Source organism: Cervus elaphus, chromosome 18, assembly GCF_910594005.1.
Source record: "Cervus elaphus chromosome 18, mCerEla1.1, whole genome shotgun sequence".
NCBI lineage: Eukaryota > Metazoa > Chordata > Mammalia > Artiodactyla > Cervidae > Cervus > Cervus elaphus.
The window spans coordinates 67,648,294-67,671,808 of NC_057832.1; the positions used below are offsets into that span (position 1 = coordinate 67,648,294).

Sequence of the window (23,515 nt, forward strand, 5' to 3'; positions counted from 1 at the left end):
AGGCCTCATTCCCCAGACCTCATTCATTCCTCTCTGCTTCCCACTGCATCTCTGAATCACTAACTTCTGCTGCTGCCCACTGAACAGAGGGGACTGTGGGCGATTCAGCTTCCTGATCATTCAGTATGAAAGTAACCCTAGTCATTTCTTCAGAGTACGCATCACGGGTATCTCACTTTTTCCTCGTCACCCTCCACACCCACGTTTGCACCCTTCTGGAAAGAAAGGATCCACAGAAGCTGTGTGAGTTACCACTGTGTCTTTAGGTCCAGAGGAGCACCTCTACCAAGGATCAGAAGACAAAAATCACAAAATCTTAACCCTGGGGAGAAACCTAGAGGCTGTTGTGTCCAACACACCATTAAACAGAGGAAAACACTGCATCACAGCCAGGACCTTCCTTACCTAACACAAGAGTCACTAGCTCAATCTCAGTTCCCCTATTCAGTCCAGAACTATTCCCATGACACAAGATCATTGTAACAGGACCCCAGAGGCCCAGGGAGGTGAAAGGCAGATTCTCTGTGGCAGAGCCACGCTTTAAGCCCATCCCCATATGCCCTTCTTCAAGGTTACCTGTTGGGAGCCACAGTGAATATTCAGCCCCAGCCAGAAGAGGCAGAGAGGGAGAAAAGGCCACTGGTGGGCAAATGGCTTCCTTGCCTTTGAGATACCTTTGAAAGTGAAGGTCTTAGTAGCTCAGTTGTGTCTGACTCTTTGTGACTCCATGGATTGTAGCCCGCCAGGCTCCTCTCTCCAAGGAATTCTCCAGCCAAGAATATTAGAGTTGCCATTCTCTTTTCCAGGGGATCTTCCCGATCCAGGGATCGAATCCATTTCTCCTGCATCGCAGACAGATTCTTTACTGAACCACATTCAGCTTTAGAACAAACTACAGTTTGTTCTTTCTATTGGAACCAAATAGGAACATTCATTTTAATCATGAAAAAAGACTCTGTAATGACAGCTCTATATTAAGAACTAACTACCTCAGGGTAGCTAAAAAAAACTTGCCGAAATATCAGGAAAAAAGTGGAAAACAACATAACAGATAAGTCAACTCTAAAGAAAGCCATTTGAAAGAATTATATGCCTAAGTAACATATTAAACAGTCTCCCCGCCCCTGTTTTTTCCCTCAAAGTCCCTCTTTCATGGTCATTTTCCTTTACTTATCCTCTTTCTGAAGTTTGAAAGGAATTTCCTGAGTCTTCAACTAAAATTGAAAAAAAGAAAAGCCTGCTTAGGCAATTTTAAGTAAAGTTATAAATCTGCAGCTTCTCAAATGAAAAAGTTATTTCAAACAACAACAGCATTCTGGGTTGAGCTATTATTTTTGCAATCACTTGAGGAGTTAAACGTTGCTCCTGACTTGTTAACTTCCGGTGTCCCATAAGGGAAGTGAAAGCTGAGACAGGATCCCCATGAGACTGAAACTCAGAGTCTTTGTGTTTGTACAAGAGCCACACTGCCTGCAAGTCACCTCAGCATGCTATTCTACCACCTGCTCTCCGCAAAATAAGAAGCACTTTGTGAGTTCTTTCCATTCCCAGGGGGAGCTTTTCTCATATCTATAATTACTAAAATGTGTTATGAATTCTGACTCTCACATATGTCCTTCACCTCCTGGAAATCTTTGCTTAAAAGAGATACTTTCTTTCCCAATAATTGTTTGTTCTCAGGAAATGTTAAATCTGTGGGAAAGGGTTCCTGGAACTGCTCTATGCCCATTGCAGTAATGATCTTCTTGCTTCACTAGGGAATCTGGTCGACTTAATCCTCTCCACTCACAAAGACAGAAACAACCTGTCAGGCAAGGAAGGATGACTTCCAATAGACAGAACTTCATAGTCAGCCATATTAGTAATTTCCTCACCCCTAAGCTCCCATTGAGCCCAATGAAGAACTGAAACAGAGTAAGGAGAGCATTTCCCTAAAGAGGCCGTTTTTCACATTTTCATTTCACATGATTCATGCTGTTTCATCAAGAGTATCACAAGTAGGCTTTCTTCTTTTTTGCGCTGCTCTGACCATGTTGTGCTTAAATATCTACTTGTTCATCTTCCTCATTATCTTTTTTCCTTCATAATAACTACCAGGGTTTTATTTCCTTTTCTTTTCTTGGTATGTCTATCTTGTTCTATTACAAAAAGAGCAAGTAAACTAAAAAAAAAAAAAAAACTGAAGAAAAAGTAGATGAACAGAATTTTTCCACTCTCTTGAGTATTTTAGCATATTTTCTGCTGCGATCTTTCTATGCATCTCTGTTAGTGAGATAGTAAAACTACATTGTACCTCAATTTTCAGCATATATTTTTCATTAGTTATATATTGAAGGACTTAGCCTTTAAGCTTCTGTACTTTTAAATGACTGCATAACATCCCATCAAGTGGTCATCTTCAATGTTATCTAACCAAATTTTCAGCAGTGGGACATTTCCAATTTATTGTTGCTATAAACACTTCTATGATGAATATTTTTATGAATTACATATTTTACATATTTTGAATTATTTCCCTGGTATCCAAGAAAAGAGTGGTTGTATGACATGAAAATATTTATGGATTTTATATAAATATATAAATTGTTTTATAAATATATAAATAGTTTTATAAATATATAAATATAAATGTATATATTTATATAAATATATAAATTGTTTTATATTGACCTTTTTTGACAAAATATTCATTTAAAGTAAAAAGTTTATTTCTGCTTTCTAATTTAAGCTATTTCTGTTAAGCAGTTTAAAAAAAAATTTTATCTAAATGATTCCAATAAGCCAGCAGTCTTTATTTGTTGTTCTTATTGGCAGAATTCTGTAATGGACTAAGTGAGGAGCTTTGGATAAAATGCTATCCTCAGGTAACTCATTGCCGCTGGAAACCATGCCCTTAGCCCTCAGCGAGCTAAGCCAACAAGGAAAGAAGCATTCCAGAAGTTCTACAGGTATTCTCCTGTTCAAATCCTGTCTTGGCGTCTCATCTAAATAGAGCTTTGGAAAAATCATTGACCTCTGTCTTGGAGCTCAATGTAATCTGTCAACAAATCAAGATGCTCTGCCAACAGAACACCTGGGGAGACTGGGAGTGGGAAATGACTTAAGAAAATGTTGAGCCTCTTTATTAAGAGAAGGATAGCTTTTCATTTGAGAACTCATCAACAACTATAGTTGGAAGGCACCATACCTCCAAGGTGAATGTGAAATATCTTAGAGCAGTAAGGCTTTCTGCAAGTCAAAACTATTGAGAAATTAGCCAGACAAATCTGCTGAGGCTCCCCTCCTCTCATTTCCAGTCTCAGGTGTCTCTGGGTCCATGTTTCCTCATCAACAATGAGAGTGTTGATTCTAGCACAGTTTGTCAGTAACATAGCTGCCACATTCTCAGTTCTTCCTCAGTTCCTGGCACTATGATGGAAAAGTCATATACATCACTTATAATCTTCCCAAAAGGTCTAGGATCTGGATATTCTTATCTGATGATGAGGGCTTCTGTGGTGTGGCTCAGCAGGAAAGACTGCCTGATTCCAAGGGCTGCTTCTGCTTCCCCACGTCGTTGCCTTAATCCTAATGGAATCTCTGGAAGAATTCAAGTTTGTGCTATGCACTTATTCCCATACCTCTTTCCTTCAAAGTTTTTCTGCTGTCCCACCCAACAGGGGCTGAAGTAATTTCTTACAGGAATCCCAGAGTAGGAGGAGGTACCACTTACTTCCTCAGTTTCCCATCTAATTCTCAGCTCCCCCAACTCCTTTATTTTTGGTTTGCTACCCAGCTTCCTCAGAACAGCATATTCTAACCACAGCCAAGGTGAATTCTAAGATTAGACAATTTAGTCCCTTCTTACAAAAGTGGTTCATGACTCTCAGATACATGTGGCAAAGGGTAAGTTTCAATATTTTCAAAGAGAGGAACTAAGTTGCTAAAAGAGTTTTGGTCCTCTGTACAGGAAGAAGAGGACCAGCTTGTTCATTACGAAACACAGGGTGAAATCCATATTAGAATTAAAACGGGTGGGTGGGAGAAACAACTAACCTTAGTGCCAGATGAAACAAGAAGTGCAAGATATTTAAACATGGATTGGAAAACTTCTTGATAGATTGTTGTACAGAAAACTCATCACTGAATCTGATAAGATAAGATGACCAATTCTGAGAGTCTATAATTTAAGACCTGGCTTTTTCAATCCTATCGTAACTCCATCTCTTTAAACCACCAGACTTTCGCTTTAGGCTCAGACAACAGAACTACCTTGTGAGGGTCCAACTACCAAACAGCCAAAGGCATTCCTCTCTAGGCTTCTGATTCACCCTTCAGCTTCTTTTTTACTTTTTTAGCTGTGCTGGCTCTTCACTGCTGCACGGGCTTTTTCTCTAGGTGTGGTGCATGGGTTTCTCATGGTGATGACATTTCTTTTTGTGAAGTGTGGGTTCAAAAGATGTGTGGGCCTCAGTAGTTGCAGCTCCCAGCTCTAGAGCACAGGCTCAGTAGTTGAGGCGCACAGGCTTAGTTGCTCCAAGGCATGTGGGATCCTCCCAGATCAGGGATTGAACCCGTGTCTCTTGAATTGGCAGGTGGATTCTTTACCACTGAACCACCAGGGAAGCTCACCTTTCAGCTTCTTAAAGCTACCAAATACCAGTATCAGCAGCTTCTCTGGATTCTGGCTGAAGAATTATTCTTAAGACAGAATGCTCAAAAAGGACTTGGACCTTCAAGTTCTGCAAATGACCAACAGGGGAAAGCATTCACCAGAGATCCAAAACCTGTGTCATTGATTTGTCCTCAATATTTTTCCCCTGGATGATGCTTCTTCATCTCAGATAACATGCTAGTATTGTGGATTATCTTTTATATTCTTATATGTATATATAGCTATAACTATGTACAATAAAAATAGAAATGCCTTTCCCATATTTTCTGAATAAGATGGTATAGTGAAATAGAAAGATGGCCAGCGCCCAGAAGGATATGTTCAATTAGTATCTCAGAAACCTATGAATGTGACCTTATTTGGAGAAAGAATCCTTGTAATGAAATTAGGGATCTCAAGATGAGGTAGAGATCATCCTGGATTATCCACGTGGGCCCTAAATCCAATGACAAGTGTCCTTAGAAAAGATACACGGAAGAGAGACACACAGAAAGAGGAAGAGAAGCTAATGTGGAGACAGAGGCAGAGGTTGGACTTAAGCAACCACAAGCAAAGGAGTTCCTGGAGCCTCTAAGATGCTGGAAGAAGCAAGGAAAGATGTTCCCATAGAGCCTTCAAGGAAAGTGCAGCCCTGTGGGTCTTTGATTTTATTTATCTTATTTGTATCTTGGGCCTTTGATTTTAGACTTCTAACTCCAGACCTGTGTTAGAATACGTTTTGTTACTTTAAGACACAAAGATTGTGGTGATTTGTTATGTTACCGCCAAGAAATAGGATATTATTTTGGTACATTATTTGGTACAGGAGAAGACAGTCTGAATTGTAGCAGAACCTCTGAGTCTATAATATTAGAACCACCCAGATCTGTGTGAACATTTCCAAGTGCAAATTGACTATGTTCCACACCACTGCCTTCGCAGATTACAGAAGAAAGTTAGGAACATCTGATGAAACTCCTTGTTTATAAATAGTAGACTTTGCATGTCTCTGTATTGTACCCCCACCCCAAAACACACGTATACTACTTACCAGAGAAGTTTAAAATAAAAGAGTATTACAAAACTAAACTCTGCTTAAGATACTGTATCTTCAAATTCCATGCTGTTGGTGGGTATCCAAGACTTCAAAAAATTCCCTAAGCTTCTATGAGTCAGTGATATCTTCATATTCTCTATCACCCTTGGGACTTCAGAAGAGCCAAGGTTTGTGCAGATGAGGTACTGGTTGGCAAATGTCCTGTTTCCTTTGCCTACTGGTGGCTCTTTCAAGAAGTCCCCTGAATGGTTGTCACTCTGCTCATCTCAAATCAGGCTTACCAGGAGAATAGACTTTCTAACTCACAGTTTCTCTGAAGCTTCTATTTTATCCAGCATCATCACTCACTTTCTTCATAGCACTTAATGCAATGCCTAACTTCTAATTATTTGTTAATTTCTATACTGATTGATCATTTTCCTCACTAGACAAGGATCTCCATGAGGGCAGTGACCATAACTGTTTAGTCCATTACTAGTATGATGCTAGGTCCATAGTAAACATTAAATAGTTTGTTGACTGTTTGTTGAATTTAAGACTCCTGATCTCCCTTACTAGGTACAAATTTTTTAATGGTGGAAACTTTCAGTATAATTGATATATTTTATCCCTGAGAGAAGAAGGAATACATTGCAAAGCTGTGAGACCAAGGGACCCATTTCCTAGTATATTTATTGTCTTTGAGTAATTATATTTAAGATGCATGTGTTTTCCCAAGAGATGTATAAAGATTATATAGTAATGAAGGAGGGAAAATAAAGTAAAAGGAGACACAGGCCTGGCCTTGAGTAGCTTATACCCTAGTGCAAGAGACAGATATGTGTAGCAGAAATACATGCAGATGGAATGAAATAGTGCCTTGAGGGCACAGTGGTGGGGGGAGAACAAGCCACTCTGGGGAAAGGAGGAGCCCAGGAAGGCTTCACAGAAGAGGCTGCTTTTAAAATGGAACTCAAGGATGGAAGGATTTTGCAGGCAGAAAGAGAGCAGATGAAAGAGGAAGGAGACTGGAAATTTCAAGGGATGGAACCTCCAGAACCACAAAGAACAGACACCACACTTTGAAGGGTTTGTTAAGAAACACAACACGGTCCTCTCCATTACGGCCTGAATGTGTCAACCAGCAAATACCCAACCTCCATAGATTGTGATTTTCTAGTCCTGGTTGTTTAGAGATGTCCTCAATGCATTTTACTTTTGGAAAGAAGGGTGGTGACAGTAAGAGATATGCTTGTATTTCTCTTTTATTAGTTTGTTTTAGACCATATGCTTTAGACTAGAAGAAAGATGCGTAGCTTTTTCCTTTCATAGATCTGAAAGCAGCTACTCATTCTTCTCATAAGCCTCAGTCCACATTTTCCAAGCCTACATTCCCTGCTGACAGTTATTATGTGTTTTAAAAATGATGTAAATTTTAATCTTAGTCAGAGAAACCCACAATTAGGAAGATCTGTCTGTAATCAGAAACATCCATGGTTTGCACGTGGACTTGCTCCATTTTGATAATATCCATCACAGAAAATTGAGGTTCTCTGGCTAAGGCACTTTCCACATATCTTCCTGGACACCTTATATAGAGCTGGACCCTAATAAATGCTCACAATGGGCTTGGCCTCCTGGGAGGCACCTTATGCATCACTAGACTGTAAGGGAAAACCTTTCCTTTAATGCTCAGATACAAAGAGTTTGAGTTGAAAACCTCATTGAAAGTTCAGCAATGTTATGTCCTCTTTTATAACAAATGAGATCCAAGTAAATGAAGTTGAAACTTCATTCAGAAATAAAAATTCTTTAGAAGGGAATTATGTAAACTGAAAGAAAAACTTGCTCTGCAGTACACAGCTTCCTGAGCAACAGAACAAACTCACCTGAGAATACAGAATTTGCCATTTTCAGCCAGCAAGAAATGATACTTCTGACCACATGCTATATATATATATATTTTACCACCTATATTGAGGAAACAGACCCAAATACAACAGTGAAATAGAGTAATTTTTGTTCTTTAGGGGGGACCCATTTTCTACCAAAGCCCTGAATATTATTTCCTCTAATCTCTGTCCATCCTATTCCCTGAAAGTGAAAGTGAAAAGTCGTGTCCGACTTTTTGCGACCCCACGGACTGTAGCCTACCAGGCTTCTCCCTCCATGGGATTCTCCAGGCAAGAATACTGAAGTGGGTTGCCATTTCCTTCTCCAGGGGATCTTCCCAACTCAGGGTTCGAACCCGGGTCTCCTGCACTGCAGGCAGACGCTTTAACCTCTGAGCCACCAGGGAAGCTCCTATTCCCTAATAAAGCTTATTTCCCCTGTGTCCCAGTTTCTCTCGGCAATATATTAAACATGGCCAAAAAAAAAGTTCTAACTACTCCTTTATGCTCTAAGTAATTTTTCACTTCCTTTAAGAATTTTCCATATTCCTCCCCGAGGAATTTTTCCCACTCTAATAGTTAGTTGTACCACTTTTGTTTCACATCATCTCAAGGTTTGATTATAGTTATTAATTTAACTCCTCCCTCTCTATAATAAAAATATAGACCTCCCAGGGCAGGAACTGTGTCTAAGTCTTTTCAGTTTCCTCCACGGTTCTTAGCAAAACTGTTGTCTCCATGGTTCATCAAAAGGATAAATGATTTGTGGACAGTGGTGTTTGCCTGCCTCCTCAGATTTCATTTCTGCCTTCCTCAAAGCCCATCCTTTCCATTTCAGGATCTATGCCATTCTCAAGATGTTCACCTCATGCCTCAACTTCATGATGGGATTCTAAACTTGAGTTAAGGTAAACTGAGTGGTATATTTCATTCCTCATCTTATGCCTAATTAAAATAATTGATTCAATATGAACACATGACTCAGATGGTCCACTCAGAAAGAATTTCAAGATTCCTTCGGGGAAAAGGCAAATCTTTTTTTTTTTAACCATACCATGCAGTTTGCAGGATCTTAGTTCCCTGACCAGGGATCAAACCGATGCCCCCTGCAATAGAAACATGGACTCCTCCTAACCATTAGGCTGACAGGGAATTCTCCAAATTCTGGTTTGTTTGTTTTTTTTACAAAGTCGAGTGAGTATATTTGAGACTTAGAAGTGCTACAGTCATTTTACTACCATAACAGAAATCAACATATTTTAGGCTTTTGATGCTGATTAAATGGTAGCTTGGCAGTAGACATTTAGCTATCTGGTATATGAAATAAGTTCTAATAGGGAAAAAAAAAAAAAAACAGGGGATCCCCTAATCAAATTTTGTACCACTAAAATCTGATAGTTAAAGAAGTTAAAGTTTTATCCAGTTTGCCTTCATAAAACTGTTACTACAGTATTTCCTCATCTGTAATATGGAACCAATAATGAGACAAAGTATGTAAAGCACTCAGCATGTGCCTTGACCCTGAGTGGCCACCCTATAAATCTCATTAGTTTCCCTTTCTTTTCTGTCTAGAGGTCTTTTTCCAAAACAACAACAAACAAAAAACAATAAAACCCTGAAATATGCCAATAACTCAAAGTTCTTATAATAACATGTTCTGAAGAACTCAGAATAAAAGTAAATAATACTTAGGAATGAAACTTCATCCTCCAACTTTCATGAGGAGACAACTAACCCAAACCAGGACTCTGGTATTTTGGGGACTCTTAGTGCTTGAGACACAGATTAATAGGAAACCATTGCAAATAACCTAATGACTTATATCCTGTTTCTACACAATAAACCATGGTGTAACTGTATTTGCTACACAAAGGACAGGTTAAGACACAAAGAAAAATAAACTCTCAATTTCTTGAATTAGATCTTCGCAGTAAAAAGTACTCATTGGTAAATAAGGATAATGTAAAGGAAGAAACTTCAGTTTGATTTACTCAAGGATGTTTGGATAAATTCAAGTTTGCTTTTTTTTAGATTATTGTTTAACTTGAATTGCCTAAGAAGTTGTATAACCAGCAATTAGTTACCAGAAGTTCCAAAACTCCTATTACAAACCTGACATCTAGAATCTAGTAGCCTGTAAAGTGAAAGAAAGTGAGAGTTGCTCACCAACTCTTTGCAATCTCATGGACTATACAGTGCATGGAATTCTCCAGGCCAGAATACTGGAGTGGGTAGCCGTTCCCTTCTCCAGAGGATCTTCCCAACCCAGGGATCGAACCCAGGTCTCCCGCATTGCAGGTGGATACTTTACCAGCTGAGTTATCAGGGAAGCCAGCAGCCTGTAAGGCTACATAGTAATCATCTTCTACCAACTTACCTTTTATTTTGTCCTAATGTGAGAAAAACTGTTTCTAATCCTGAATTCTTTTAGAGTCTTAAAAGAAAATATAGTCCTTAATAGTCAAGTTAACTTGTTAGTTCCATTAGCAAAATTGTAAACTATCACTCTACCAATTATCATAATTAAATGTAATAAATTACAGGATAGAGGAGAAAAACAGCCTGAGCCTGGGTCCTAGTTCTGCCACTTATTGGCTGTGTACATCTCTTCACTTTAAAATAGCCCTTCAGCTTTATAGAAAATAATAATACATGCCCTGCCAAAACCATGCACTCTCAAGAGAGTAAAAAAGGATCCTACCAACTTTGCCACCAAAATACCTGCCATAAAACCTATCCTTCACTGTATTGCAGAGGAAAATCTAGAAACTCAGGTCCAGGAGGGGAGAAGAGGACGAAACAAAAGACATGCAGAAAATAGTAGAAAAGCCATTGGCTTTGTGGCCAAAAATGACCGTATATTAAGTCTGATACTATAAAATTATCAATTTGAACTTAAGCAATTTATTTAATCTTTCTGGGTTCAGTTCCTCTGGTAATGGAGATTACACTAACAACATTGCAGAATTGTTAAATGAAACAAAGAGATGTAAAGGGTCCAATTTAGAGGCTTGCATTAAGAACTTCTTAATAAATGGCAGCTGAAATGACACAGAATAGTCAAGTAGAGAAATACAGTTCCAATCACATAAATATGTAATTAATGGGTATTTTACACAGTAAATTAAAGGTTCCTTAGCAATAAGGCAGCATTTATTGAAGATGGCATATATTTAAAGTGATGAAACAAATGCACATATAGAGTCTGGGAACGTTCATTAAGTAATAAGACTCAAGAAAGACACATTGAACGTTGGAACCACTTAGAACCCAAAAGAACACTTAGAAAGTCTAGGCAGCAAAAAAGGAAGAAAAATCTAAACAAGACCTGAGAGATATGCCTTGGAGACCCTGGCTAAAGTTTATGTGTATATGATTTTTTTAACAGTTTATCCATAATAAAGCATTATAAATTAGCATCAAAATCTAATGGTATTTTATCTGAATTTTTCTTATTAATTTTTTTTTTTACTTGATTGGTATCATACTGCATGTTTGTGACAGGGCATTTTTGCCCAGTTCTTCACCCTTCCCTGTGTGCACACCCTCTGAAGTATGACTTGGCAGTCCTTTCCACCACAGAAGCAGCTCCCTTGACTTTGCATTTGTCCAAGTGACTTGCTTTGGCTCAAAGACTAAGGCGGAAATGATGGTGTGAGAGTTTCTCAATTAGACCTTAAGAGCTGGTGTTTCTTCCCATCCTCATGGCTCTGCCATTACCCTGAGAAGAGCACCCTGGGCTAGTACTTGGTCCCAGGAGGATAATGAGAGACACAGACAGTGGAGCTAAACCAGCCGACAGAGTCCAGCCTCAGGCAGCAGACTCAGATCCTGCAGCAAGACCAGGTGAGATTTGGAAAGCCAGCCAGATGGGCCTAGACCAATTGGTTGACCCCTAGCCAATACACAGCTCCAAGAGGATAAACACTTGCTCGTAATGTTTCTGAGTCTTGAGATGACTTATCACACAACATTTTGCTGGCAGTATCTAGCTGAATACAATGTCTTTAATAGGTGTCTTGTTTTTAAAAATAATGTCCCCATTTGCTCACACATTGTCACCAGAAAGGCAACTATTCTTTGCTGTCTTTCAGGTATCAAGTTTATGGGTTTTTTTTTAAATAGTTTTGATTCATAACTGGATACATTATCCAGAGATGCAGAGAAAGGTTGTGTGAAAAAAAATTTGAACGGTAACTGGTTATTTGATGATATTAAAGAACTATTTGGTGCAAAATGATAGTATTATGGTTATATTTTTATTTTTTCTTTTGAACAGAATCCTTATCTTTTACAGATACATACCAAAATATTTATGGATAAGATAATTTTACTTTGGGGATTTTCTGGGGTTTTCTTCAAAATGATCCAGTTTCAGGGGAGGTGGAATAAACCAAACCAGAGCAGCTGTGAGTTGCATCACCATAGCTGAGCATAGCTCGGCAATGAGTTATATATATGGGATTCACTGTGTGATATGATTTAAATTTTCCATAATGACAGTATTAATTAGTAATCTGAAAAGAAAAAACTAAAGACAGAAAACATTTTCTTTAAAAAAGGCAAATGTTGGTGAAAGATAAATATATTCTCCCACTGTCTCTGATGAGGAGTGAATACAATAAAATCCAAGGCCTCCAAAGGAAACATTGCCCGTGGGGCTTCCTCCAGATCACCAAGTACTCTCAGCTTCTCTCTAGGAGTGCATCCTCACTGTGTCCTCTGAAGAGAGAGCTTTGTGAATACAATCTGTACTCTGAAAAAAATGCAGAGGGAAAGCTCAGTGCAAGCCTGCTGAGCACATAACAGGCATTCGGTGACTGTTCACTCGATAAAAAACACTCTTGGTGGGGGGAGGAGAGGCCAGCTCACAGACACACTGCAGTCCCCGCCACTGTGCTCCCTGATCTTGCACTCACCATCCACGCCCATGCCCAGTGGGGGTGACGGGATTGTCTGAACTTCACCAGGAGGTTCAGGAAACATCTAGTTCAAGACTGCCCTTCACAGATACTTTTATCTGTGTTTTTAATGAGTTGTATTGACAAGGTATTTGAAAATCATTGCCATCAGTGAAAATCAACACAGCAATAAGATCTTCTTCATCCGCTGAAGTGAAATATTGTGACATTCTCAGTGCTGGCAAAGATAAGGTAACACTGCTCATTAGAGTTGAAATGGAGACCACATTTCTAGAAATCCATTTGGCAGTGTATGGCAAGTTCATGAATAGCAGTCATGCTCTTCGAGGCCGTAAACCCTCTGCTAGGAATTACTAACAGCAATACCAGCAGTGTGTGCAAAATGTACAGACTAGATGCAAAGAGACTTGCTAACCATAAGTTAATTCTGCTACATACCTCTGACCTACTGTATCACTAAAATAATGCTTATAAAGAAATATTAAATGAAATAGAAAATAATAAATGACTCCTGTGATAAATGATCTCTACTGTATTATCTGAATAAATGTATTTATTAAAAGTGATTTTATCAAATATTTGAGCAGTTGCTTTGGGAAGGTGGATCATGAATACTTTTTATTTCCCTTTCTGCAGACTTTTTCAGTGTTTGCCAAATTTTCTTCAGTAAAGGAATATAATTTTCATTATTACAAAAGTATTTTAAAACCATTAGTTCTTCTAGTAATTCCTCCATCATGTAAAATTGTCCTGTGTTTCTTTTTTTCCTTTCTCATTTCAATTTTCTTAAAAAAATTTTTTTAATGTATTGAGGTATAGTTGATTTACAATGAGTTAATTTCTGCTATATAAGAAAGTGATTCATTTTATATATACATACATATATGTATATATATACACATATACAAACATTCTTTTTCATATTCTTTTCAATCATGGTTGATCACAAGATATTGACTATAGTTCCCTGTGCTATATAGTAGGACCTTCTAGTTTTCCCTGTATTTCTTAGCTGCCTGATAATAGTGACTTTGGTGACAGACACAAACAGCAGCCTTAGATACACTCAGAATAGGGCCTATGGCTTCTACGTCTATATACAGCTTTCCTTGGCTTAGTTAAAAACACAATAACAGCTCCATCTCAAGGTCATTTTGAAGATAAAAAAGACACAACGTATGATACAGTCTTTATAAACCTTTACGTTCTCAGTTTCCTTTGTATACATAATATAAAATGTTGAGAAGATGTGGGTAAGGTACCACACCTGAGCATAGAGTGTAATCCATGAAAACTGCCATTATTATTGTTACTATTTTGAATGAGTACTTTAAGCAAGGCATTTGGACTTTGGCATTTTGTTTCTGCGCAAACCCTCCTGTATAATGAAGCCAAAGTTTGTACAAAGAAAGGGTCCTGTCTGTCTGGGGGCAGTCCCTGCACCTGTCCTCCTGATCCCCATCACCGGTTTCCTGAAGTCGTCTGCCTTTTCCCAAGAGGGACTCATGCCTCTCCTGAAACACTGAATTCTGCTCAGACAACATCATTTACTCATTTTTCCAAGTCTTAGGAGGGCACTCTTAGCTTTCACTGCTCCCTGGGGATGATACCCCCCTTTGTCACCACCCTGCTAGAACTCCCATTAAGCTGTGGAGGAAGAAATGTGTCTCTTAGAACAAAAATAAATTTAGGAAGAACAGCAACTCTGTGCATAATTGGAACACAGACTGCATTTGGCCGGTTTTTTTGCCAAGTAATTTGTTGGGAGACAACTGGACAAAAATTGCCAACAGAATGAAAGACTAGATCAGAGCTCAGTTCAATGACTAAATTAGCCCTTTACCTAGGTTCAGCCATTTTTCCTCGTCATGCTTCAATATGGCCATGTATAAAATTGCATTCTTAAATCTACTGGGCTTCCGTGATGGTTTAAATGAACTAACTTCTAGATCCAAAGCATCTCAGAGGTCTCATATTATCTAAGAGGTCGTACACTTTACAATGTGTATGTTTTCAATTTAAGAAATTTCTTTCATATACACGAAGACACTTTCAGTTTCATAAAATTCCCATTATTTTTTTTTGAGACAGTCTGTGATGTTGTTAGATAAAAATAATAGCTGGAAAGTTCTTTATTATATTGAACAGAAGTCTACCTTCCTCTAACAACCTCACCATAGTTATAGTTCTATTTTGGGGATCTTTACAACATAAATGTTTTTCCTATTTTCCTTGAGGTGTCACTTTTACTTTGTTTAAGAACAAAAAGGGGAGAAGAGGAAGAACAGTAATTTTCATAAGATACAGAAGGGAAGTTAGCATTGAAAAAAGTATTTTTCCTTTTAAAATTATATTTTTCATCAACTGTATATTCCTGTCATCTGCCTTTTCTCTCAACTTCTGTATGTTGTCATCTTTTCTTATTCAGACAAGTAACTAAGGTTTCCAGCATAATGTGGGATTATAAACTTTGACACTGAAGTCTTGGCTTTATTATTCACTAGCTTGGCCAGCTTGAGCAACTTAACTAATATCCCCATACCTCACTTTCCTTATCTGTCAGTTGGAGGATTATAATATTACATATTTCACAAAGTTATTGCTCTAAATATTTTACTTGCATGTGGATAGTCTACATGAAACACATCATAAGATTTGGAATAGACACTGCACTCCATAAATGTTCATCATTGATAAAGGTGATAAAGGTGGCATAGTTTCCAGCACCTCCTCATATAGCCAGATGATTTGGACATTCTAGTTTGCCAGTGTCCTTCTTAAATTATAGTGGCAGAACTGGAAGCATAAACATAATCAGGAAAACTCAGAACGCACTGGGTTGCTCACCACTTGATCAGGATGTTCAGTTCAGTTCAGTTGCTCAGTCGTGTACGACTCTTTGTGACCCCATGGACTGAGGCACTCCAGGCCTTCCTGTCCATCACCAACTCCCGGAGTTTACTCAAACTCATGTCCATCCAGTTGGTCATGCCACCCAACCACCTCAGCCTCTGTTGTCCCCTTCTCCTCCTGCCTTCAGTCTTTTCCAGCACCAGGGTCGTTTCAAATGAGTCAGTTCTTCACATCAGGTGGCCAAAGTATTGGAGTTTCAGCTTCAGCATCAGTCCTTCCAATGAATATTCAAGACTGATTTCCTTTAGGATGGGCTGGTTGGATCTCCTTGCTGTCCAAGGGACACTCAAGAGTCTTCTCCAACACCACAATTCAAAAACATCAATTCTTCGGTGCTCAGCTTTCTTTACAGTCCAACTCTCATATCCATACATGACGACTGGAAAAACCATAGGTTTGACTAGATGGATTTTTGTTGGCAAAGTAATGTCTCTGCTTTTTAATATGCTATCTACGTTGGTCATAAATTTTCTTCCAAGGAGTAAACATCTTTTAGGATGTTAGCCACTTGAAATTGAGCAAGTTAATCAATCTGTTTAAAACCTACAGATTTTTCATGTATAAAATGGGAATAATGAGATTATTCACTTTGTAAAACTTTTGTGAACATTTTAGTAATAGTGATATACAAGGTACAAAGTAGGTACAAATCATGGTTCTAAGCACATCTTGACACACAGTGTACATTCAATATTATGACAGAAGATGGTCTAGGAGGTACTAGCTGTCTAACTCTAGCGTGATATTTTTCCCATGGGCACAGGGTCTGAGCAGACCCCACCTCTGAGAAACCACATACAGATCTGACCACATCTTTGACTGGCTCCACTATCAGACACTTTAACAGGAAGGAGACAAAGGGAAGAAGAGAAGAAGGTTGAGGAAGTGTAGGAGAGAAAGAGGAAGAGGTCATAACAGTGATAGAGAACTAGGGAACACACCAAGCGGGTGGTTACTCTCAGAAAGAGGGAACAGGAGAGGAACCACCAAGAGAAGGGCTTTTTAAAATTTTTCTTAACCCATGCCAGCCTGGGTTTCCCTGATAGCTCAGCTGGTAAAGAATTTGCCTGCAATTCAGGAGACTCTGGTTCGATTCCTGGGTCAGGAAAATCCGCTGGAGAAGGGATAGGCTACCCTCTCCAGTATTCTTGGGCTTCCCTTGTGGCTCAGCTGGTAAAGATTCTGCCTGCAATGTGGGAGACCTGGGTTCGATTCCTGAGTTGGGAAGATACCCTGGAGAAGGGAAAGGCTATCCACTCCAATATTCTGACCTGGAGAAGTCCATGGACTGTATAGTCCATGAGGTTGCAAAGAGTTGGACATGACTGAGCGATATGGCCTGTATGACTTATGTAAAAAAAAAAAAAAAATAGAAAGAAAGAAAATAGCCTTACAATATTCACACTGTCACTTGCTTGTTAAAAGGCAATGGCATGAAGAACAAAGATGCGTTTTCCTTTTATTAACAGTTGCATTTTCATGGACTCCATCTTTAAACCTCTCCATTTGTATACCAGATTCAGCTGTCTCTGCAAAGTATAGCTTTTGATTCGTGTGACTAAGATTCTTCTCATAGATTCTTTTCATGATTCATTTGTGAATTCTTTAGCACTGTTGGAAAAGTTAAAGGCACTGTAGGGTGATAAAAGATATTTCCACTTCCTCTTAGTACTTACAGAAATCTGGAGGATTGAGAAAATTTCTCTCCACTGGGAGAGTTTAACCTCAAACTGCCTTCATGGATCTTTTACAAGCATTTTGATATTCAGAGTTACTGACAGGCCTGAGTCCCTTTGAGTTTTGAATTTTGGAGGTTCACCCATCCCAAACCAGTGATTCTCAATCTGTTGACAAAGTTGCACCATTTTCCCCCTTCCCTGCATCCCCTGGGGTCTCTGACCAAAGGGTTTAGTGTTAAATGCCACCAGTAGTAAGTATCCCCATGGCAATCTGAAGGTGAAATTGAAGAGACGCCATGACTCTTTCTGTGTCAACAGCATCCAGCCTGGGGACTTAGACAAGAGCAAATAAACTCTGCTAATGAAGGGTCTCAGTCTTCCTCTGAATAACCCTCCTTGGAGCATGCATAGCTGTAGTTTTCAGTGGTGCTTTTCTGAGATTCCTGTACCTCCTGATTTCCAGAAAAAAATCAGCACCTGCTTCTAATCTTTATTCTTATAGCCCTTCCAATGGTGTTGCAGCCTCTCATCCTCTACATTAAGTTCCTCCCTGTTTGGAACACCTAGAGTGTTGCTATTTCCATGATACTCTGGTTGATGCATCAATGCTGGCTCCGTGGTAGAAATGCCTGGAAGTTTTTGGAAAACACTAGTGCATGGCTCTCACTTCTGGGAAGGGGCCTAAGTATCCATATTTTTTCAATGCTCTTCAGATGTTTCCAATGGGCATCCAAGAATGAAAACCACTGTCTGAATCTCAAATTGAATTCCCAACCTCAGGGTTTGGTTTCTTTTCTATCAGACTTTCATATTTTTGTCATTTTAAATTAGGTTTAACAAGTCACAAAGCTCACTTTATCCCCTCCTTCAGTGTTTTCCCAGCAAACTGAAGAGAGGCCGGTACAAGCAGTTTTCAAACTGGCCTAGGGTTTCTGGATATCTGGCTAAAAACCACATGGCAGACACAAATGCCAATGCAAATATAAATATGTAAACAAAATATTTAACATACGTGATTTTTAAATTGATCATGCAGTTTGCAAAATAACTGAAAATCTTTGAAAATGAAACATATATCAATAGAAGCAGAATCTCAAAAGACATATTCGACAAAGAAAATAAAAATTGGTGAGCTCTAAAATAGATATGAAAAAAGTTTCTCAGAATGCAGCTCAGAAAGGAAAATAATAAGAGCAAGCCCATTGTATAATTTTCTTAGCACAAAAGAAAAGTGACATGGAGGTTAAATTTGTTCCAGAAGAAATGATAGAGAGCAAAGTAAAGGCAATTTTCTCAGAGATAATGGCTGAGAATTTTCCAGATTTGATGAAAAACATTGACCATCAGGTTCAGTAAGGTCAAAAAATCTTAAGCACGGTGAATAAGAAGAAACCCGTACCTAGACACAGCCTAGTGAAACTGCAGAATACTGAGGAAAAAGAGATGCTGATCTTTAAGGCAGCCAGTTAGAAAGGATGGATCACCTAAAAAGAAAAGGCATTTCAGAGATAGGTGGGTTTTTAAAAGCAGCAGTGGAGGCAAGAATATGATATGATATTACCTTGAACAGTGAGTGAAAGTAACCATCAACCTACAGAGCATACACAGCAAAATTGTCTTCCAAGAATGTGGACAAGAAAAAGACCTTTTGTACAAATGAAAATTGAAAGAGACTAACACCAATGTATTCTTTCTAAAGGAACATGTATAGGATATATTTAAGAAAGAAACAAAGTTATACAAGAAGGAAAGTCTAAGTTACAAAGAAAAGGAATGTTAATCAAAGAAACTAAATATATGGTGAGTCTAATCAGATTCTGTATAAAATAACAATAATAAAGATATCTATTGGATAAAAATACAAAACACTACTAAAATATTGTGTGATAATATCATGGAAGTTTTACATATAAAAATACAAGTTGGGAGGGGGTTCTTTGTCAATGTATTCTAAGATCTGTGTATTACTGAGGATGAAAGTAAGACATTGTTTAACTTCCAGGGTTTTTAAACTACATGGAAGTTCATAATTCTTTAACAGCACTAGAATAATAAAAATAGAATGCTTATCTTCCAAACTAGTAACAGGGGAAAATGAGGTGAAGAAAAAGCAAATTCAGTTAGTCCAAAAGAAAAGAACATAGGAGAGAAGGAAAGACAGGAGAAAGGAAGGAAGGGGGGAAAAAATGAAGCCTACAACAAGGCGTACAAACAGATAGCAAAAAATTTAAAGGTAGAACTAGATGCACATTTCATTAATAATTCATTTAAGTGGACCAAAGCTCACAGTCAAAAAAGATTCTCAGATTTATGTTTAAAAATCCATTGGAATCCATTATTTAGATACATCTTAAATAAAAGGGCCTGGAAAACTTAAAAGAAAAAAAAATTAAAATGCTATACCTGGCAAACTCTAAAGAAATAAAAAGTAAGAAAGGAAGGAATGGAAGAAAGAAGTTAATGTATCCATTATCATTACAAAACAGGCCATAAGTCATGTATAATAAATGCTGTATTAAATAGGTACAGTCTATTAGGGAGTAGCACCTAATTCTTTTCAGAAAGATTAGGGGAAGAAGAGAAAGAAGTTCAAGGAAGAAAAGGAAATAAACATCTGGCCAATGCTTGTTGAGCACCTGCTTATTCCTGGCCCTCACCCGTGTGGTTTATTTGCACTCTTTCCTTACAATCCTTATGATGACTCTCCACAATGTGAATTATTACCTCCAGGCTAAGTATTAATAGGCTGCCTAAGGGCTCTTATGTGGCTGAACAGGAAATTGAATCAAATTCTGTCAAATCAGAAAACTCACTATGTGAAAACTGAACCTTAGGATTTGCATGTAGAGTTGACAGATAAAATACAGAGTATTCAGATTTAAATCCAGATAAATAACAAATAATTATTTTTGTATATGTATCCCATGCAATATATGGGACATACTTATACTAAAAAAATTATTGACATTTATCTGAAATTCAGATTTAACAGGGAGTCCTGAATTTTATTTTCTAAATTTGGCAACTCTAGATGGGAATAAACTAAAAGAGAGTTGAGATGACAGGGCTTATCAGGGAAAATATTAATACATTCTCTTTCTGCCATACTCCATTTTGAGCACTTAGAAGACTTATTTTTAACTTACCTCATCAGACATGAATTGTGAGATTTATTGTCCCTAATTTTCATATGGAACTCTTAGAAGTATATATACTATAAGGATGTCCCATCACAATGATATAGTTTCATGCATCATTGGGGTCCATATTTGCTTCAGTCTGTTTTATTCATACTTTAAACGGAGGGTAAAAATCCTGGTTGAACTGGAAGGATGAAGCACCCAGGTTAGGTTATTCATAGATTTCCTGGGGCAGATGCATTTTAAATTAAGCTTTATGGGAGGAGAAGAACATAGGTTGGACTCCTCTGTAAAAAACAATATTGCCTACTAGGCAATATCATAGAAATATGTAGGATTTGGGTAAACAATATAAATGAATATATAAACTATACGACTGTTTCAATTTACCTGAAAAATATCATTGTGTGATATGCAATTTTAAGTATGAAATTATAAAAATATATGTGTCAGTTACCCATACACACCTTCATTTTTCTGCACATTTGAAGAATGGGAGATTCTAATAAAAAAAAATCTCTTTTTACCGGAGCAGTGGCATCACATATCCTTGGGGAGACTGAGTAGAACATCTCCTGCAATGTGCCTCAACCCATCTTTCCACCCAAAAATGAAGACAATCTGATATGCTGATGGTAGGTGATCATTGTTTTTAACTCAGACACTATTTTATGCCTTGCCAAAAGGGGAATCTATGAAAAGGGAACTGGAAGTTGAGTGGACATGCAATCTTCTTCCGATGCTATGTTACTGACTGTCAGTTTGCACATTCACCCTAACCCGAATTTTCAGAGTTAAATGTGCATCTGTTCATATGTGGTCTATGGCTCTTTCCTGTGACAATGGAAGTTGAGTAGTCATGATAAGGACCAAATTAGCCTAACAAACTCAAAATATTTACTATCTATCTTTTTACAACAATAAAAATTGTTGCCAGTCTCTGATTATAGGTCAAAGGATCTTTTCTGTTGGAAGTAAAGTTGTAGGTGATCCATTTAGAGTGATGGGCAGGAATTTATTCATGAAATCCAACAGTGTCCAAAGCGCAGCTCAAGAAGGCAGCAACAGATCAGACTAGAAGTTTTTGTAGTTAGAATTCAGCTCCTCTGGCTTTATATCCCACCTTATGTAGATAATACACATGTGAGACTGTTGGGAGGATTAAAGCTAAGCCCGATGCTGAAAGTACCCGCCAAATGTTCCATCTCTTCATTTAAATCAATATTTAAGTAAATATCAACTTCCCCCCTACATTCTGTTTCATCTCAGAAGAAAGTACCTGAGTATAGTCACTCTGATAAAATGAGACAAAACAAGGTCCCTGTGTAATTTTGTCTAAGCACAGGCAAACACAAGGTCACGGGACTAGCCATAAAATGCCAAATACCCCCTTTCCTGGTTGAAAATTAATGGCTTCCTTTTCCTCGCTGAGCATAAAATTGTTTCTGCTTTCTGATAGCATCCAGTATAGAGTGAATCCCACACCTCCTTAAACCCTCCCCTCCCTGCAGTGAATCATAAACTCAAGTTGTCCAACTACCGGTGTCCCTGTGGTCTTTGGCTGAAAGTCATTGACAGATGGGACAGTGAGCTGGGAATAATGTCAGTTTGTTTTAATTGTATTTTAAAAACTATAAACTGTACAGTGGTGGTTATAGGGAAGAAAAGTAATAATTATTGAATAATACTATGTCAGGCATTTTAAGTGTTCTTTTTTTTTTTTTATTTTCATAATTCTCATTTGAGTTAGATATTGTGATCTACCTTTTACTGACACAGTAGCTGAGGACTGTTGAATCTGACTAGGTCTGTTCACTGTGTGTATGCTCAGCTGTGTCTGACTCTTTGCAACCCCCTGAATCATAGCCCACCAGGTTCCTCTGTCCATGGGATTTCCCAGGCAAGAATACTGGAGTGGGTTGCCATTTCCTTCTCCAGGGAATCTTCCCAACCCAGGGATCAAACTACATTGGCAGGCGGATTCCTTACCACTGAGTCACATGGGTCTGGGGCATGGCAGATGTGTGTGTCACTTAGAAGTGTATAATGGCAGAGAGAATCTGTCTTTTCTAAAGAAAGCCATTGTAGTGAGGAATAAAGCCTCTGTCTTCCCCTGTGTTAGCCTCTCTTGTATGTATTACACCATGCTGGGCACGGGGCCAGGATGCATAGATTGTCTTTCTGAATATCTTAGAACCTTCTCTATTTCTCTTTCCCTTAGACTTAATGCCTTGGAGCAGCTGTTAGTTATGTCCCTGCTATTAGCACTTAAAATACAAGATTAGGAATATGAGATAAGAAAGAATCAACCGCCTAACCACAAGCCTTCATAGTCACCCAGGGAGATCAGTCAAACCATTGATGTCCAGAGTCTCATAATGACTTATGACCTTTTGCATTTTTCCACACAGATAAATTGTCTTTCCAGCTATATTGTTGCTTCCTGGAAAGCAGAGAACATAAACAAATATTTGAATATTTCTGTTTGTCTTTCTCTCCACAATAGTATAAAGAGTGAAGTAGATATAATAATTCCTATATTTTTGTTACATTTTTTCCTGAAAACTCAAGAGAAACTAAAGAATTTTACATCAAATTTTCTTCATGGGAAGAGATCTGAAACAGACCAATTCAACAATATTCCTCTTGGTAGAGATGTTTATAGGGTATTGTATTGTATTGTTTGGTCACTAAGTAGTGTCCGACTTTTGCAATCCCATGGACTATAGCCTGCCAGGCTCCTCTGTCCATGGGATTCTCCAGGCAAGAATACTGGAGTGGATAGATATTTCCTTCTCCAGGGGGTCTCCCCAACCCATGGATAAAATCCACATCTCCTGTATCTGCTGCATTGGCAGGTGAATTCTTTACCACTGAGCCACCTGGGAAGCCCATTTATAGGGTAGATTAAATTGTTTAAAGGAGCATGGACAGAAAGAGATGGAGAGAGGGGGAGAAAGGAAGGAGGTAATTGATGAATGTGGCAGTTTTTTCTTAATTCTTGAATTTATGTTCAAATCCAAACTAAAGTTTCTCTAAATTAAGTCCTTGCATAGAATAATCTGTTTAGATATGGTCATGACTTTGCAAAGAGATTACAATGTAGGGAAAGATAAGACCTGCACTAAAATAATCTTATACAGTCCATGATGAGTTAATCATGAGTACCACTGTACCTGCTGTGAAATAATAAGAAATAAACACATTACTCTGCCCCTAAAACAGAGCTCCTAAAACCATTGCCATTTGGTGGCATTAAAGGCATGGATCCCAATATTCCAAAGAAAGTAATGTGCCTAA

The 23,515-nt window shown here is 38.2% G+C and overlaps 1 protein-coding gene and 1 long non-coding RNA gene across 4 annotated transcripts in view; one reads left to right on the top strand and one right to left on the bottom strand.

The window, feature by feature from the left end:
* Nucleotides 1-23,515, bottom strand: part of GPR141 (G protein-coupled receptor 141) — a 51,795-nt gene that overhangs the window by 22,862 nt on the left and 5,418 nt on the right. The window contains exon 1 of one of the 3 annotated variants that reach the window (XM_043873440.1): nucleotides 675-724. The exons of 1 other annotated variant lie outside the window; for it this stretch is intronic. The gene's annotated coding sequence lies outside the window, so the exon portion shown is untranslated. One more of the 3 variants, XM_043873442.1, reaches the window with a different exon arrangement.
* On the top strand, nucleotides 1,443-5,693 carry LOC122674851. Its single transcript, XR_006335060.1, has 3 exons — nucleotides 1,443-1,530; nucleotides 2,815-2,948; nucleotides 4,575-5,693. It is a non-coding gene; the product is annotated as an uncharacterized LOC122674851 (long non-coding RNA).